Source organism: Stegastes partitus, unplaced genomic scaffold (assembly GCF_000690725.1).
Source record: "Stegastes partitus isolate 25-593 unplaced genomic scaffold, Stegastes_partitus-1.0.2 Scaffold1834, whole genome shotgun sequence".
Taxonomy (NCBI): Eukaryota; Metazoa; Chordata; class Actinopteri; family Pomacentridae; genus Stegastes; species Stegastes partitus.
The window spans coordinates 28,364-33,549 of NW_007579565.1; positions in this window are offsets into that span (position 1 = coordinate 28,364).

A 5,186-nucleotide genomic window follows, 5' to 3' on the forward strand; every position below is an offset into this window, starting at 1 on the left:
TGAGCTGTGGGTCGCCCACGTTTTGGCAGCACTCAGAACCGGTTACATGGAAACGGAAGGAAATTGTTCCTCGATAGTGGGTCGACTCCGATGGTTCTGATTGGGGAAAGCCCACCTAATGGCACAATTTGCGATGTAATGAAACAGGATGTCAGATGTCATCATTTGCAGAAAATCACTGAGTGGTTTCCATTGCCTGCATATATTAGTCTACTGCAGTGATATGATGTAAATTGTCACTTTATTAGCAACACCAGACACAAAAATGGGTCATTTTCACAGACTGAGTGACTCCCAACACTGTGTTTGATAGAAAATGAACGTCTGCCACTCTTTTTGGATTTAAACTGCATGTAATGATATTTATGTACAGTACGCTGAACTCTAATACAATCCTGTATGAGCTCAGTTATCCCACACTGTAGCAGGAAATATATGAGTCAAAGCGAACTAGTCAAATACTACAGCAGACATGTACCTCATACATTCCGCCCTTCAGCATGCATTTGTTTTGATTGCCCTCAAGAAATACACTAAAATAAAATGCAGGATCACATTCTATTTTAAAACCAGTTCCTTTTCCGTTTCCGAAGCTAACTTTTGCCACAACCTTGATTCATAAAACAGCCCTGTAAACTTCAACCTTTGTCGGCCACAAGCTATTGTGCATGAGCATGTACTTCCACACAACAAACGGCGTGTTTTGTTATGAGTGTTGTTATGCACCTGTTTAGTTTTTGGGAAAATTGACACGAGTATTGGTTGTTGCTATAATACTTGATGATCTCCTCCATGATCCTTTGAGGTTCTCTTGTACCTGGGAGTAAGTTTGCAGCTTCCAAATGGGTTGTGACTGCTGCCCACAACTTCCCTGCTCTGCTGCTGCCTGTGGGGGGTGTTGATCAGCTATACAAAAAAAGACTAGCGTTTCCATTCTTGTTATCGTCAAAGCTTTCCTATTCCAGTCATACCCCGGTGATTGTCAGGCTTCATAAAATCAATGCCTCTTTCATCCATATATCTGGATATGGAATAGCAAGGAATATTGAAAGTCCTCCGACGGGAGAACGATTCCCGACATGCCAAAGTTGTTTGCTCCAAAACGCTCAGAGGGGTAAAATCTTGGCTTTGTTCTGGACCTGTGCTTAGGTTGCGGTAATTATTATACATGTATTCATAAAGCGCTTTTGTGTTTTGGAGGCAGGCTACTATATATGCTTTGAGTCACAGACTTATTGGATGGTGCTCAGCGCTGCAGCCTGGGGGCTCAGGTTGTCGAGGAAATTAGCATTCTGTCTCGTAAGGCCAGTTAGTGTGAAGAATGCACCTAAAAGCACCCTCAATCTCTTGAACTGCGGAGGGGGTGCACACAATTCTTCTAAAGAACAGAAGACGGAAAGTTCCACACGAATTCAATGTTGGCTTAAGCCACTGAGATTGGCTTCGTATTTGTATTTCATTAAAAAAGTGAATTAGTCATACAAAATGCGGCATGTGAAAATTTCAACGTGACAACCCGCCTCCTGCTCTAAAACCCTCAAACTGAGGCTTTTCCAGTGTTATTAATTATTGGTATCTGCAGCAATATGCTGTTCAAATTGCAGCACGTCCCTTTATGAAGACAGGAAAAGGTCTGCCCACAGTGTTTACGCTCCAGAATAGCCCGGCCTGTGATTCACTTTGATTTATCTGAATTCTTCACTTAAAGAACGACTGTCTGGAGTGAAGCCATCCTCTGGATCCTGAATGATAAGTTGGTGAATCACTCAGCATGAAGAGAAGTATCTCGCATCTCCAGGGTAATGCAAGGCAAACCTTCGTTAAGAAGTGAGATCTCAGCATTTTTGTGATTGCGATGACGTGCGTGTACCAGTATTAGAAGAGAAATTATAAAGAAAAAAATCAACTGTAGAGACTGACATGTAGTATTCCAGAGTTACTGCTCCAACTCCTGCTCAGTCATAGATGACCCTTGTAGCATATGTGGCAGTAAGTTTTCCAGTTCTTCATTCTCAGGCATCTAAAATTTGACATGAATAATAATTATTAAAAAGAAAACTTAAAAATTAGAAACTGTGAATGAGAGGCTGTAAGTACGGCCTCTTCTTGGCATGTTGTACAAACATGAGGGCAAGTGAATACATATAATGCATGCAGAGTGCAGGAATAATTTGGGTTGATATCAAGCAGTAAGGGGCTGCGAGGTGGCGCAGTTGACTCGCAGCAAGAAGGTCGCCGGTTCGCGTCCTGGTGGGGGCACCGGGATCTTTCTGGGTTTGCAGGTTCTCCCCGTGCAGCGTGGGTTCTCTCCAGGTTCTCCGGCTTCCTCCCACAGTCCAAAAACATATTGAGGTTAATTGGTGATTCTAAATTGTCCGTAGGTGTGAATGTGAGTGTGCTTGGTTGTCTGTCTCTAAGTGTAGCCCTGTGATAGACTGGTGACCTGTCCAGGGTGTCCCCTGCCTTCGCCGGCTGGGATAGACTCCAGCCCCCCACGACCCTAGTGAGGATGAAGTGGTGTATAGATAATGGATGGGTGGAGGGTGGATCAAGCAGTAAGCATAATGTGGATTTACCTGTATGTGCAGTGTGGACAGGGTGAGGTCTCTCCAGTCTTCAAAAATATTTCACAGAGGTGACCAGACGGGGCAACAGAACATCGAAGTGTGCTCCACAAAAACATCAGTGAATTTCAAGAAGTCTGTCATGCTGTTGTAGCTTAGAAGCTCGCTGAAAACTTTGTCAATTTGAGAGTTAGGAAATCACATACTAATATAGTTCTGTTTCTTATTTTTACAGTTAATAGTGCTAATAATCTGATGTACAAGAACTGATAAAAAATCCAGTTGTTATTGCAATCATTGTTAAAAACAGCCCAAGAGAAGTAGCAGCTGCTGCTGGTGTTACTAGTCTTCTTGTCATTTTTGGAAGTTATTTTATTGATTAGAGAAGTCATATTGTGTGAAGAATCTATATAATTGTCACTGCTGCAAATATATATAGATATTATGTTTGTCTCGACTTTTCCAACAAGGATATCAAAAGCCAGCAGTGACTGTCAAGTGTTCATTGTTTTACTTGAGGTCGCTTAAGTCACACAGAGGAAACTGAGGTTTACGCCCATGTGGGACCATTATTTTTAGACATTAGTTTCGGTTTCACTTGCTGTTTACTTTAATTTTCACTCGCCCGACTGGTTAGGAAAGTGAGGGGAGAAGAATGGGGGAAGGACCTGCAGCAAAGGGCCATGAGGGGGATTCAAACCCATGACCGCTGCATCTGGGACTACAGCCCCTATACATGGGACACCAGCTCAACCAGGTGAGCTGTAGTGGCACGACTGGTTAGGTTTAAGCACCAAAATCACAAGGTTAGATTTAGCAAAATATCACATTTTGGGTCAAACAGGCTTTTTCAAAAATGTTATATCAGAGTTACCAGAGTGATGTGTCACAACACATCTAATACATGATTTGTTGGCTGAGAAGGAGCAACAGTAGGAAAGAGAAAAAAAATAACATTGATCAGAAATGTGTTTGTGAGAAAATATGCTTCCCCTCAAAACATAGACAAGAATGCATTTTAGTTTATGGACATAACATTTTTAGGAAACAAATCTCCGTCTGCAGAATGTGGTTCTTGTGAATCTCTCAGACTGACCCTCCTCCTTCCTCGCTGTCAGGTGTCTCAGTGCTGCACATTTTTATAAAGCTGCCAGTTACACTGCTGCAGGTGCAGCAAGCCAAAGCACTCAATTGTGTATCCCATAAAGTTATGTTTTGTAATTAGCGGTCCGCCTAATTGGAGGTGGAACCATTTCTTGCACTTTTTTCACATGGCCAGAAGGACCGGACTTTAGCCCATGAAAACTAGGTTAGCCTCCTTGATCAAATTAGTGGCTGCATGATTAAGTCACAATGTTTCACATCAGTCAGAACCAACACAAAGAAAAATGCCAAACCCACTCAGTCCAAAGGCAGGGTTTACATGACCTCTGATATGAGGAGCCATAGACATTCCCAGCACGCACCTCGTCACAAAAGAAAACGAGGGAAAGAATCCCAGCTTCTTTTGCTTGGGGACCACTGGGCACTGGGTACAAAACAAGGCCAGCAATAAAAATGAATGCCAAAAAAAGGACGGAAAAAGGGGGAAAATGTGGAGAATGGGGAAAAATAGCCATTGACATGTTGGGCCAGACTGAGAGAAAGTAGCATTGTTTTGATCTTTTTGTTTGTAACAGCAGGGGTAGGCTTCCAGTGAGAATCGAGGCATATCACGTGCTTCGCTTCAACCACTGAAAGAGCAAAGAGAGGGCCACGATCAAGCCTGAGCGACTCTCAAAGTCTTTGAAGTCGAATAAAGCCACCTCATCGATCACTAATTCAAAAGGCGCTTTTTTTTGCCTTCTTCCTCGCTTTCGTACTTTTCACGCTTTTCACTTTTGTTTGTTGTACAAATGAACCTGTTTTAAGACTACTTCACTTCCTTGAAAAAACTTCAAAACACAAATCCTCAGATTACGTAAATGTGGCGTTTTGATGTGACGGTTCGGGACATCGGCACACGGTGATCCGCTCAAACAGTAACATGAACAAACTGAAATATGTCTAATTTGGTCATAAAAATACGATCATCATTCACTACGATTGTCTTTGACATCTCCAGTTGCCAAACTAAATTTGATAGAATAGTAGATGTATAGATAACTACATATAAGTGCATTACAGATCCCCTTTTCATTTAAGGTTTGTTGTTTGCATGAGACAAAACCGACCTGCAGGATCATGAAACTGCGTTCCAATCTACCAAAGTCAAGAGTCTATTTTTACACATTGGCTACTCAAACGTTTAAAATCTCAGGCACATCATTTACGCCCAAGTATTTAACACATCCTAATTTTACAAAGACAACTCACCAGACATGTGTGCCAAGCCTTCTTTTGTATTTTTAGCAACAAGGAAACAATTAACTGTTCTGACGACATTAAAAATAGGCTCGCCACGGAAAGATATAAGTTCTGAGCGAGGGTTCGGGAATTAGGCTTTTACATGAGCGTTTTAATGATGTGTTAAACAATTTAAACAATCCTATGATAATGGAGGCCAGATGCACTACTGCAGGAGCATGACAACCTGTTTGGAGGTAGTCAAAGATTGTGAGGGTGTTAAAAAATATATCTGCA